This window comes from Anomaloglossus baeobatrachus, chromosome 4, assembly GCF_048569485.1.
Source record: "Anomaloglossus baeobatrachus isolate aAnoBae1 chromosome 4, aAnoBae1.hap1, whole genome shotgun sequence".
Taxonomy (NCBI): Eukaryota; Metazoa; Chordata; class Amphibia; order Anura; family Aromobatidae; genus Anomaloglossus; species Anomaloglossus baeobatrachus.
Window position 1 is genome coordinate 147115934 of NC_134356.1, and position 14824 is coordinate 147130757.

At 44.1% G+C, this 14824-nt stretch overlaps 1 protein-coding gene across 6 annotated transcripts in view; it reads left to right on the forward strand.

Annotated features, from left to right (window-relative positions):
- TENM2 (teneurin transmembrane protein 2) overlaps window positions 1–14824 on the forward strand; it is a 4009156-nt gene that overhangs the window by 479498 nt on the left and 3514834 nt on the right. The gene's annotated exons all lie outside the window — the stretch shown is intronic.

The window sequence follows — 14824 nt, forward strand, 5'->3', positions numbered from 1 at the left end:
GAAAGATTAAATTGTGGACAGACATTGTGGGATTTTGGTTAGGAAGAAGGTGCTATCAGGCCCAGAGAGGTAGATCTGTGTGTCATCTGCATAAAGATGCTACTGAAAGCATTGGGACCCTGAGCTATACCAGGCCGAAGGTGTAGATTGAAAACAGCAGGTGTCCTAGAACTAAACCTTAAGGGATATCCACAACTATGGGGCAGGATGAGAAGCTGCTGTGTGAGTGACAGACACTGAATTTCCAGTCTGCTAGGTATAAAGAGATTTAATATAGGGCCAAGTCTAAGATGCCTAGAGATGAGAGAATCTGTAGTAGTATGGAATTGTCCATTGTATTGCAGGCAGAGGACTGGTCAAGAAGGAGGAGGACATGCACTAGTATTTTTGCAGAAATGCATGGATTGGAAAATGCTTTTGAATTGGAGTTGGTAGGAGTTGGAAAGGGCTTAGATATGGGATTTGAAAAAGAGACTCAAGGGTGATCTCGAGGCAGTAAGTTTGTGTGTCTGTGGAGAGTGAGCAGTTATTGACTTTGATAGATAAGTGTGTTGAGGAGTTGAGTGAGTTGGGGAAAAATTATGAGTTTTGTTTTATCCATGTTGAGTTTTAGAAATGGAGCAGAGAAGAAAGATTAAATTGCGGACAGACATTGTGGGATTCTGGTTAGGAAGAAGGTGCTATCAGGCCCAGAGAGGTAGATCTGTGTGTCATCTGCATAAAGATGCTACTAAAAGCATTGGGACCCTGAGCTATACCAGGCCGAAGGTGTAGATTGAAAACAGCAGGTGTCCTAGAACTAAACCTTAAGGGATATCCACAACTATGGGGCAAGATGAGAAGCTGCTGTGTGAGTGACAGACACTGAATTTCCAGTCTGCTAGGTATAAAGAGATTTAATATAGGGCCAAGTCTGAGATGCCTAGAGATGAGAGAATCTGTAGTAGTATGGAATTGTCCATTGTATTGCAGGCAGAGGACTGGTCAAGGAGGAGGTGTCACTTGGCTTTGGTGATTAGTAGGTCATTGGTGAGTTTATTTAGGGCAGTTTGAGCTTAATGATGAATTTGGAAGCACGATTATAACAAGTGAGAGATGAAGCAGGAGAGATGGGAGGACAGTTCAAGATGGGCATGCTGTTCTGGTAGTTTTTAGGCATAGGTGAGTCATATGGGGTAACAGAGACACAGAGGATGGGTTAAGGGAGGGCTTTTGAGAATGGATCTGATCAAAGGTATGTTTAAAGCATGAGGGAAAGACATCAGTTGTTAGTTATAAGTAAAAGAGATGGATTAGGGTTGGACTGAAGATTGGGATGAAGACTGGGGTGAGGTTTGGGAAGAGGTAAGATGGGATCAGGTCAAGTGCATAGTTGGGGAGATGTGATTTGGAGAGTATAGAGGAAAGTTGATCTTCTGTAATATTGGAAAAGCTGGTTTTGGAGGAAAAGATCAGAGTGGTTATGAGGAGGGGCTTTGGGGCCTGTCGGCTAAAACGTTCTCTTATGTTGTCAATCTTCTGCTTGATGAATGAGGCAAAGTCGTCAGATGAGAGGAAAGGGAGGAAGTGCGGGGGGGCCGAGGAGAGAATTGAAAGTGTTGAATAGCTGTTTAGGGTTTTTGAGACAGAGAGGATATGATATATAAGAAGAAGATTTCTTTTGCAACAGTGAGTGTGGACTTGAAATTGGTGAGGGACTGTTTGCATGTGATAAAGTGCTCATTGAAATAAGATCTCTTCTATTTCTGCTCTAGAACCCTGGAAGCTCACCTCAGTTTTTTAGTCAGTCTGGTGTACTAGGGTTGCCTGTTGATTGTGCAATTTTCATGTATGGGTGAGAGCTGTGACCAATTCGAGAGTTGCAGCTATTGTGATGTTATTTAAAACGGCAGCATCATATGTATCATTTAAGGAATCTATGTCTGCAAAAGGCAGGAGGAACTTAAGAAGTGAGTGTAAATCAAGGTGTTTGAGATTTATGCAAGGGTGTTTAGGTTTGTGTAGTGGTGATTGTGCACTTGGAAAAGAGAAGGAAGAGAATGTGAGCAGGATGTGTTGAGACGGGGACGTGAATTAGAGGTTAGATAAGGAGCAGAGGCGGGTGAAGATGAGATTCAGTGTGCGACCATCTTTGTGATTGGCTGCGGAGGATGATTGATTGATTGATTAAGGCCAAAGGTGGAAGTGAGAGTTATTTGCTTAAAGACAGCTGAGTGGCAAGTATCACTATCACCCATTATTATAGTGAGGATGTTAGTAGAAAGAAAATTAAGTAGCCAGGTTTTGAACCCGTCAAAAAAAGTGGTAGCTGGTCCTGGGGGCTGGTAAATGACAGCCGGTTGTAGTTTAGAGGGGGAGTAGATGCAGACAGCGTGCACCTCAAAAGAAGGGAGAGTGGAATTGGCTTGGAGAAGTAGTTATCTGACAGGAGAAAACCAACTCCTCCACCATGCTTGTTGCTGATGCAGGAGGTATGAGAAAGATCAAGTGGACCATAAGAAATTGCAGCTGGAGTGGCTGTGCCAGAGGGAGTTATCCAGGTTTCGGTGATGCCGAAGAAAGAAAGTTTATTAGTGATGGAAATATTGTCACTCTAACTCCTGTTAGAGGGACTCTTAAGCTGGGGCTGGATGAATAGGTATAAGGATAGAAGGTTTGCAAAAATTTGTGATAGATCGTTGCTGGGAGACAGATGTGAGTGTGTGGAGAGCCAGGATTTGGAGAGATATCACCAGCAATGAAGAGGAACAGCGAGAGTGTTAGATGGAAGCAGGAGAGACCACGAAGTGGCTTTGTGTGTCTGGAGACAAAGTATCTTATGTTGAGGAACAGATCTGAGAAATAGTTTAGATAGATATTGTTTATGGAGGGAGAGAAGACGAGTTCATTACTAGGTGTAGGGATTAGGGGGGTTAGCAGGAAGTGAAGGACTATAGGAGTGATAGTGGAAAGAAACAGAAAAATAGTTTACAGTGACTATGTATCTAGTTACCTTCAGTTCCTTCTGGTTCAATTCTGGTCTATAGTACATTTATACGATGCATGAGCAAGCTAATTCCATATACGGAGTACAACTACCATAGCACAATTAAAGAATTGCTCTGTTAGATTGTTACTGTGGCCAAAAATATGATTGTTGTTCACCCCTTCACCCCGGGCGATTTTCCGTTTTTCATTTTCATTTTTTTCCTCCCCTTCTTCTGAGAGCCATCACTTATTTATTTTTTCATCAATATTACCATATGAGGGATTATTTTTTGTGGGACGAGTTGTGCTTTTGAAATAAACCATTAGTTTTACTATACAGTATACTGGAAAATGGGAAAAAAATTCCAAGTGAGGTTAAATTGCAAAAAAAAGTGCAATTTCACACTGGGGTCTTTTATTTACGACAAAAACATGTATCATATATATGCATATATGAATAGCAATATAGTAGCATTCTCATTTTTCAGGGTCTGGGGCTCAGTGACAGGTTATTTTTTGTGCCTTGAGCTACCGTTTTTAATTACACCATTTTTGTGTAGATGCTACAATTTGAACGCCGGTTATTGCAATTTAAATAAATGTTGCGATGACCAAAAAAACGCAGTTTTGGCATATGGAATTTTTTCTTTCCACGCCATTTACCAATCAGATTAATTGATTTTGTATTTTGATAGATCGAGCATTTCAGAAAGTTGCAATACCAAATATACAGTGCCTACAAGTAGTATTCAACCCCCTGCAGATTTAGCAGGTTTCCACATTCGGAATTAACTTGGCATTGTGACATTTGGACTGTAGATCAGCCTGGAAGTGTGAAATGCACTGCAGCAAAAAAGAATGTTATTTCTTTTTTTATTTTTTTTTTAAATTGTGAAAAGTTTATTCAGAGGGTCATTTATTATTCAACCCCTCAAACCACAAGAATTCTGTTTGGTTCCCCTAAAGTATTAAGAAGTATTTAAGGCACAAAGAACAATGAGCTTCACATGTTTGGATTAATTATCTCTTTTTCCAGCCTTTTCTGACTAATTAAGACCCTCCCCAAACTAGTGAACAGCACTCATACTTGGTCAACATGGGAAAGACAAAGGAGCATTCCAAGGCCATCAGAGACAAGATCGTCGAGGGTCACAAGGCTGGCAAGGGGTAACAAACCCTTTCCAAGGAGTTTGGCCTACCTGTCTCCACTGTTGGGAGCATCATCCGGAAGTGGAAGGCTTATGGAACTACTGTTAGCCTTCCACGGCCTGGACAGCCTTTGAAAGTTTCCACCCGTGCCGAGGCCAGGCTTGTCCGAAAAGTCAAGGCTAACCCAAGGACAACAAGGAAGGAGCTCCGGGAAGATCTCATGGCAGTGGGGACATTGGTTTCAGTCAATATCATAAGTAACGTACTCCACCGCAATGGTCTCCGTTCCAGACGAGCCCGTAAGGTACCTTTACTTTCAAAGCATCATGTCAAGGCTCGTCTACAGTTTGCTCATGATCACTTGGAGGACTCTGAGACAGACTGGTTCAAGGTTCTATGGTCTGATGAGACCAAGATCGAGATCTTTGGTGCCAACCACACACGTGACGTTTGGAGACTGGATGGCACTGCATACGACCCCAAGAATACCATCCCTACAGTCAAGCATGGTGGTGGCAGCATCATGCTGTGGGGCTGTTTCTCAGCCAAGTGGCCTGGCCATCTGGTCCGCATCCATGGGAAGATGGATAGCACGGCCTACCTGGAGATTTTGGCCAAGAACCTCCGCTGCTCCATCAAAGATCTTAAGGTGGGTCGTCATTTCATCTTCCAACAAGACAACGACCCAAAGCACACAGCCAAGAAAACCAAGGCCTGGTTCAAGAGGGAAAAAATCAAGGTGTTGCAGTGGCCTAGTCAGTCTCCTGACCTTAACCCAATTGAAAACTTGTGGAAGGAGCTCAAGATTAAAGTCCACATGAGACACCCAAAGAACCTAGATAACTTGGAGAAGATCTGCATGGAGGAGTGGGCCAAGATAACTCCAGAGACCTGTGCCGGCCTGATCAGGTCTTATAAAAGACGATTATTAGCTGTAATTGCAAACAAGGGTTATTCCACAAAATATTAAACCTAGGGGTTAAATAATAATTGACCCACACTTTTATGTTGAAAATTTATTAAAATTTAACTGAGCAACATAACTTGTTGGTTTGTAAGATTTATGCATCTGTTAATAAATCCTGCTCTTGTTTGAAGTTTGCAGGCTCTAACTTATTTGCATCTTATCAAACCTGCTAAACCTGCAGGGGGTTGAATACTACCTGTAGGCACTGTATGTATTTATGTATTTTTTAACGTTATTTCAGTAGGGTAAACAGGGGGTGATTTGCACTTTGTGTTTTTTATTTTTTCATATTTTTTAAAACACTTTTTTACAATTTTTATTTATTTTACTTGTCCCCTAGGGGACTTTATCACTGCACAGTCTGATCGCCTTTGTATTTCTGTTGATCAGAGCAGCATCGCTCTGATCAGCAAAAATGCTCATCTCCTGTGAGTGCCAATGCTGTGTTGGTTCTCACAGGAAGTGAGTCATGACAGAGTGAGGGGTCATCATCTGAGCCCACGCTACCATGGCAACATATTGGTGCCCCGTGATTGCATCATAAGGGTGCCGATGGCAGCGGGGATTGGCGCAATCCCCACCTCTGCCATTTAAACCATGCTGTCAGTGTTTGACAGCGCGATCTAAAAGGTTAACAGGCATGGCTGGATCTCCAACCAACCGTGCCTATTAGGCGGGCTTTGCACGTTGCGACATCGCAAGCCGATGCTGCGATGTCGCACGCGATAGTCCCCGCCCCGTCGCAGGTACGATATCGTGTGATAGCTGGCGTAGCGAAAATTATCGCTACGCCAGCTTCACACGCACTCACCTGCCCTGCGACCGTCGCTCTGGCCGTCGCTCCGCCTCCTTCCTAAGGGGGCGGGTCGTGCGGCGTCATAGCGACGTCACACGGCAGGCGACCAATAGCGGCGGAGGGGCGGAGATGAGCAGGATGTAAACATCCTGCCCACCTCCTTCCTTCCGCATATCCTACGGAAGCCGCAGTGACGCCGGTAGGAGATGTTCCTCGCTCCTGCGGCTTCACACACAGCGATGTGTGCTGCCGCAGGAACGAGGAACCACATCGGACCGTCGTGTCAGCGTAATTATGGATTACGCCGACGCTGCAGCGATGATACGATTACGACGATTTTGCGCTCGTAAATCGTATCATCTAGGCTTTACACACTACGATGTCGCATGCGATGCCGGATGTGCGTCACTTTCAATTTGACCCCACCGACATCGCACCTGCAATGTCGTAGTGTGCAAAGCTGCCCTTAGACACATATCTCTGCTGATAAGATCAGCAGACATGTGCAGGGAATATTGCAGTATTGCCGCCAGAGCCCATAGTAACTGGATGGAGGTGACCAAGGACGTACCAATACATGCTCAGTTGCAAAGGGATTAAAGGAAAAGTGTTACCAGGCTTTTGCAATCTAATCTGAGAACAGCATAATGTAGGGGCAGAGATCCTGATTCCAGTGGTGTTTCACTTACTGGGCTGCTTAGTGTAGTTTTGATAAAATCATCATTTAATCATTAGTAGATGATCATTGGAGGACTACTTGGCCTTCTGCCAGGTAGTCCAGCATACTCATGAGCTCTTTATAACTGCTAGATCTGCAGCAGAGAAAACATTGATTTTTTTAAAAATGACAGTACACAGTTTAGTAAGTGACACATTGATGGAATCAAGGTCTCTGTCTCTACGTTGTGCTGCTCGCAGATGGGGTGGCAAAAACTTGGTGACAGGTTCCCTTTAAAAGTTTTTTTATTACACGGCCCGTGTAACAATTTTTAGAAAAAAAATAGTTTTTTATAATGATTAAAAGGTTTACTACAAGAAAAAGAAAAAAAAAAGAAATATCTAAAGAAAGTGTACTTATAAATGATTTTCTAAATACCCTTAATTAGCAAATCCCAACCGTTTGTTATCGGGAGGTTTTCAATATCGTGTTAAAATTCTCACCATCTTGTTACACTGATACAAACTTCTAATAAAATGTTAATTGGATAGAAAATTCCTCCACCCTCCCTTCATGTGTAGAAAGTTGTGCTTTCAGTGGATATTCTGATCTGATAATGGAGATACTGGGGTTGATGAAGTAAGAAGTCACTCAAGCTGCAGTCCACCATGTTTTTCTGATCTTATAATAGAGATAGTATCGGTTTTAGGAAAGAAGTTCCTGTTTAACATGTTTATCTGATCAAATACTAGAGGAGATACTAGCGGTGTTGTTGTAAGATGGGACTTCTCACACTGCTGTCCATCCTGTCATTCAGAATGATAATACATGATATAGATGCTTCTTATTGCACATGCTAACAGTAATCAGGCATAACAGTCTAGGACAGAGTCTAAAAACACGCGGCCCGCGGGATGCATGCAGCCCCTAAGGCTTCTTCTTGCGGCCAGCAGCCCTTAAGGCTTCTTCTTGCGGCCAGCGGCTCCCTTGATGATTGCAGCTGGTGCAGAGGCCGCAGCAGTCAGCACTTTATTTCAGATGATTTGCCATCATTGCGCAGAGTCAAGCTTGTGCACAGCTATCGCAGCCTCTGGTAAATCAGAGGCCAGTAGATGAAGCATATAAAGTCACCTGCTGCCTCTGATCAGCCGACGGCTGCTCGTGGAATAGTTGTGCATAGAGCTTGACTCTGTGCAGCACGTCTGAAGTAAAGTGCTGACTGATTGCGGTGCCAGGGGCAAAATCACCAAGGGGGCCACGGGCTGCAAGAAGAGGACACAGAGGAACGGAGGACAGCCAGGTGAGAAGAGCGGTGATGTATCCTGTGGCCTCCAGGTTGAGTTCCGGGAGCCGCAGTGCTCGGACTGACAGCTGCATTTCCTGAGTGCCGGTAGTTAAATCCACACTTGCACATAGCATTCTCTGCTGACCGGTGTGTCCAGGGCAAGTTCATCTGTGGGCGGAGCTAGCATGCCGTGTGCTGAGCTCCTGTCCCACAGAAGAAGAGAGGATCTGTAGCACCAACATCCCGCTGAGTTGTATGTCCCCCCAACCCAAGCACTGCCAGTATGCTCCCAGAACTGTCTGTCCACCCAACCCCAGAGCTGCCTGTATACCCCCAAGAACTGTCTGTCCTCCCAACTGCAATGCTGCCTGTGTACCCCCCAGAACTGTCTGTCCACCTAAACCCAATGCTGCCTGTATACCCCCAGGACTGTCTGTCCACCCAAACCCTGGTACTGCCTGTATACCCCCCAGAAGTGTCTGTACCCCCCCATCCCCAGTGCTGCCTGTATGTCCCCAGAACTGTCTGTCCCCCCAACCCCAGCGCTGCCTTTATACCCCCCAGAACTGTCTGTCTCCCCAACCCCAGTGCTGCAAGTATACCCCCAGAACTGTCTGTCACCCAACCCCAGTGCCTGTATACCTCCCAGAACTGTCTGTTCCCCCAACCCCAGCACTGTCTGTATAACCCCCAAGAACTGTCTGTCCCCCCAACCCCAGTGCTGCCTGTATACCTCCGACAACTGTCTGCCCCCCTAACCCAAGGACTGTCTGGATACCTAGCCAGAACTGACTGCCCCCTCAACTCCAGTGCTGTATACCCTCCGAGAACTCTGTTCCCTGACCCCAGCGCTGTATACTCCCCGAGAACTGTCTGTCATCCCCCCACCCCAGTGCTGTATACCCCCAGAGCTGTATTTCCCCCACCCCTGTGCTGTATACCACAGAGCTGTATGTACCCCATTCCAGTGCTGTATACCCCCAGAGCCGTATGAATTGTGTGTTTGTATGTGTGTGTGTGTGTGTGTGTGTAGAATGGCACAATTGGCAAGACTACTAAAGGGCATTGCTACAAGAAGAGGACCAGAAAAGGAGACATTAATAGAAGAAGAGTACCAGTGTTTGCACATTTGTAAAAGGGAACAATGATGGGGACATTACTATGGCATGGGGATAAGGGCACTGATGGGCACATAACTACCAGGGGACCAGGATGGGCACAATACTACAAGATGAGGACCAGGATGTGCATATTACTACAAGGAGACCAGGATGGGCACATTACTACCAGGGGACCAGGATGAGCACATTACTACAGGATGGGCACATTACTACCAGGGGATAAGAATGGTCACTTTACAACAGGATGGGGCACATAACTACAGGATGGGGATCAGGATGGGGCACATTACTACAGGATGGAGACCAGGATGGGCACATTACTACAGGATAAGGCACTTTTCTACAAGAAGGGGAAGAGGATGGGGTACATTCTTAAAAGATGAGGACCAGAATGAAAAAATTACTACAAGATGTTGGCCAAAATTACTACATGTTGCTAATAGTAATATTACTTATAAGAAGGGATAAAATGTAAAAAAAATAATTAAAAATAAAGCATTAATTTTTTTTACCATTAAAAATGCTTTTTCATATATAAACAAAAAAAGTGCATGTTTGTTATAATAAATAAGCAAAATCTGTTCAAAAATAGTGATCCAAAGCTGTAAAGAGAAATAAATGGTACCACTAAAAACATCACTTGGCACTGTAAAGAATGCGGCCTCCCAAATTAATATTTTTCTATATGCGGCCCATATACCCAGCTGAGTTTGAGACCCCTGGGCTAGGACATGTTTTTTTCAGTTTTACAGAAATTGAGCCATTTTAAATCTATATTGATTGCCTACATAGAAAAAACTATTATGATTTGCTAATTAAATATATTTTAGAATTATTTATAATGTCTTTATTTCTATTTTTATTACCTTTTAACCCACCACAACCTCTAACTTACTGGTACGTCATAGGTCGTATACTTCCCTTTGATATGTTCTTCACAGAAAGTCGGTATTTCTACTGTACAGAGCAGTGATGATGCAGTGCTCTGGACAGCACAAGCAATTGGAGAGGTCCAAGCTTCAAGTCCCCTAAGGGCACTAGTAAAAATAATAAAAAGGTTTTAATCAAAATACATCAGGATTTTGCTATATAGAGTAAAGGCAGTGCCATACTGGCGCTTGGATGCTGAAAGATCAGATGCTTGGTTGCTGAAAAACCTGTAATCAGTCACAGAAATACACTGCACCTTTGATTGAAGTGTGCAGCAGGGGCAGGCCTTTTTGGGTCGGGTCTGACGCGCCCCAGGGCTTAGGATACTCGGTTCCAGGCGTTGGATACAGGGAGACAATGTCACTCAGGTGGCCGGTGCCTGGTTCCGTTACCCTGGGGATAGCTTGAAAAATAAGGAATATTTACAAAGGAGTATGCGCAAAATGTCTGTAACGCCACTTGTGGTGCACGGCTATTTAGGGGAAAGCCGCTGCTGTCTAATGTCCTCTAGTGGGGCTGTTGGTGTGGTGCAGCATAGATGTTGAATCCTCCGCAAGTAGGGTTAGGCCCCAGGGGATCAATGTTAGGGGTAGCAGTTGGAGCTGAGAAAGGTATAGCAATGATTAAGATGACACATGTTCTGCGGTTTAACTGGGTTTTACTCACTGAGTCCTGATAGCCGCAGCCCGTTTCTTGCTGGTTTCGGGGTCCTGAGTTCCCTTTGTCCCAGTGCTGGTGTGGTGACCCGGTAAAATCTTCTCGTTGCACTTTTTGGTATTATGGTCCCCGTGGCCTAGAGCAACTTGGAGTCCCTCTCTGTTCTCCCTCTTGTTCTTCTGGGTACGTATAATAGGTAACTTGAACCTCTCTTGGGTCAGACCTTACTTTCTGTCTTAGTGGTCAGGTTCCCTCTTTGTTAGAGTACCGTCTCACTAAACAACGTACCAGTGATTCCGACAACGATATGACCTGGTCAGGATCGCTGGTGCGTTGCTACATGGTCACTGGTGAGCTGTCAATAAGGCAGATCTCACCAGCGACCAGCCACCAGCCAGCAGCGACTCGTGGAAACGATGCTGCGCTTGGTAACCAAGGTAAATATCGGGTAACTAAGCAAAATGCTTTGCTTGGTTACCCGATATTTACCCTGGTTACTAGCGCACACCGCTTAGCGCTGGCTCCCTGCACTCGTAGTCAGGGTACACATCGGGTTAATAAGCAAAGCACTTCACTTAGTTACCCGATGTGTACTCTGGCTACGTGTGCAGGGAGCCAGCACTGGCAGCCTGAGAGCGGCGTACGCTAGTAACCAAGGTAAATATCGGGTAACCAAGCAAAGTGCTTCACTTGGTTACCCGATGTGTACCTTGGTTACCAGCGTCCGCAGCTTCCAGACACTGGCTCCCTGCACATTCAGATCGTTGCTCTCTCACTGTCAAACACAGCAATGTGTGCTTCACAGCGGGAGAGCAACGAGCAAAAAATGAACCAGCACTGTGTGTAACGATCAGCGATTTCACAGCAGGGGCCAGGTCGCTGCTTAGGGTCACACACAGCGAGATCGCTGATGAGGTCACTGGTACGTCACAAAACCTGTGACTCAGCAGTGATCTCGCTAGCCATCTCGCTATGTGAGAAGTACCCCTTACTGTGTCCCATACCTTCAGTGGTGATGGACCCTGATAGTCCCCGATCACCTGCAGGATTACTGTGTGGGCTTGAAACTTCCACCCAGACTAGGGTCCTGTGCCCCATCGTGCTCGGTCTCTTAGGGTACTGGCTCTGTTCCTGTTCAGGCGACCGGTCTCCTCTTTCATTTACCGAGGCCCTCTCCGGACCACACACACTCTCTCTCACTAACGACTCCCACCGACTCTCTTTTTCAACTGACTAACTGACCACTCACCTCTCTGAGCTTCTGGCTACCGGATTGGGCATGTCCCAGCCAATGGGCAGCTACCCCTTTAAACCCATTGCTAGCCTGTTTCTCAGCCAGGGAAGCGGGCAATTTAAATGTATGTAGTGCGGTTGCCAGCATTGGTCTACCAGGAACCCGAGGTAATGCAGTCCTCTGCGACACCTGTTACCTCAAGGTTCTGCATGTCCTCACTGTAAAGTCTCCTCGTGCATCCTCTAAGGCTTGCCCCCTTTTCAGAGTAATAATGTCTTCAATAAAATGGTGCCGAAGTCCGCGTATGCCTATACCACGATCTCCAGCATCATTTTATTGAAGACACTGTGGAGAAGACTATGAGCAGCAGGGGTGCATACGCAGAAATAAAAAAGAAATAAACATGTGCCCGCGCCGATGCCTCTCATAGTCTTCTCCACAGTATCTTCCTTAAAATGGTGGCGGAGATTGTGATATACACATGCGCTGACTCTGACACACTTTTAATGAATCATTACTGTGGCAATGCACATTCACCGCCAACAGCAGCAATGGCGGCGAGGCACGATATTTAAATAAAGAAAAGGGGGCATGCCATAGACGATGCTGGAGGAAGACTTTACAGCAAGGACCCAACCCACAAATACCCACCAATCAAAGGTGCAGTGCATTTCTGGAACTTTCTTTACTGATATTTCAGCAGTCAAGCATCCCATCTTTTAACAAAATGTACGATTGGAGATTTATATAGCAAAATCCTGGTAATTCGTTCTTGTTAAAAAATATGAAAAAAAAATAAAAAAAACACAAATTCAAATCAACCTCCATTGGAAAAAAAAATGAAACATACACATTCAGAAATGTCCAATCAATCAAAATATAAATTAAAATGATCAGTAAACAGCGTAACAAAAAAAAAATCAAAAACGCCAGAATTATGTATTTTTAGTAGCTGCATCATTGCAATTAAATGCAATAAAAGGCAATCAAAACATTGCATCAAACCAGATATGGTATTTGTAAGGTCAGGGGGAAAAAATAAGCCATCACACAGCCCCATATCATGAAAAATGAGAAAATTACGGTCTCCGAAATAAGAGATGAAATTATATGTTTGGTATTTATGGACTCATACTGGCTTGGGGAATCATATTGCCAAGTCAGTTTAACCATATAGTGAACATGGTAGATAAAAAAAACAAAATAATTGTGTAATTGCACTTTTTTTGCAATTTTGTCGCACTTGGAATATGTTTCCCATTTTGCAATACAGTATACAGTAAAATTAATGATTTTTTTCAAATGTACAACTCATCATACAAAAAGCAAGCCCTCATATGTCTTTGTTGACAGAAAAATAAAAAAGTTATGGTGCTTTGAAGAAGGGGAGGAAAAAATGAAAAATGGAAAATTACCCTTTGGTGAAGGGGTTAATATGTACTATTTTGCACATAATCTCATTTTTTTCATTGCCTGCTTCACATGCCAATTTTTTAACTGAACAAAATTTACACTTTCCCAATTTAAACTAAGCCACATGACAATGGATGGCTTCACAATCTGAATTAGATTTACATTACTTTTAGTCATTGAGACATTAATTGATCAGTTCTCAATTAGAGAGCAAATAAATAAGTCCTGTTTCTAGTAAAATGCTAGCCAAATTTCTGATTGTAGTCCTGTATACAATATGCACAAGTAAATGTTGTATGAAACTCACATAGGTTGTGAAGAACATGTACAATACTGTCTATAAGTTTTAGGTAGGTGAGGAAAGATGTAAGAATGTTTTCAAAAATAGACGTTAATATTTTAATTTATTATAATGAACAAAAGAAATCTGAATTAATTTTTGGTCTGAACATTTTTTGCCTTCAAACCAGCATGAATACTTTGATACACTTTCACAAAGTTAAAATTTTGTAGGATTGTTGTGAGGTGTTTGAGTAACCAGTTATACCAAATGCGATTGTGATTATCAATTCATACAGTTTCATATATAGGTTGAAACATTCATTAACTGAAACAGAAACAGTTGTGTTAAGCCTGCTTTACACGTTACAATGTATCGTGCGATCGCATTTGCGATCGCACCCGACCCCATTGTTTGTGCGGCACGGGCAATTTCTTGCCCGTGTCGCACAATGCTGTACCCCCCGTCACACGTACTTACCTCCCGAACGACCTCGCTGTGGGCAGCGAACATCCACTTCCTTAAGGGGGTGGGACGTTCGGCGTCACAGCGACTTCACATAGCGGCCGGCCAATAGAAGCGGAGGGGCGGAGATGAGCCCACCTCCTTCCTTCAGCATTGCCGGCGGGATGCAGGTAAGCTGCAGTTCATCGTTTCCGGGGTGTCACACGGAGCGATGTGTGCTGCTTCGGGTATGAACAACAGGACGCTCGATTTTTAGAAAATGAGCGACGTGTCAGTGATGAATGAGAAGGTGAGTATTTCTGCTCATTCATAGCTGTCACACGCTACGATATCACTAACGATGCCAGATGTGTGTCACTTACGACGTGACCCCGCCGACATCTCGTTAGATATATCGTAGCGTGTAAAGCCCACTTTAGAAGTTTAAATTGTTTAAGGGAAAGGCAAACTCTAATTCAAAGAAAGTTTCATGTTACAGGTCATGCTACATGGTAAGCCTGAGGACAGCAACAAGACACAAGGTAGTTATAATACATCATCAAGGTCTCTTCCAGACAAACATTTAAAAGAAATGGGCAATGTTGAGAACTGTAAATGCAGTAGTTGGCCTAGTAAACTTAGTGAAGCAGATGAAAGACAAAACAGGCTTACATCCCTTTGAAACTAGAAGATTTTCAGCAGTGCAATAAGCTCAGAATTGACATCAATCAGTGAAACCCAGATATATTCATCTGTTATGTAGAGAATTCTGGACAGAAGTGGTCTACATTGAAGAACTGTAGTGACAAATTTGATATGTGTCACGGCCGGGCGGTCGGGCAGACCCAGGAGGTGGATCCACTGGACCGAACTCGAAGATGGTGGTAGGGAGTCCGGCAGCTGAAGCACTGATGGGCAGCAGA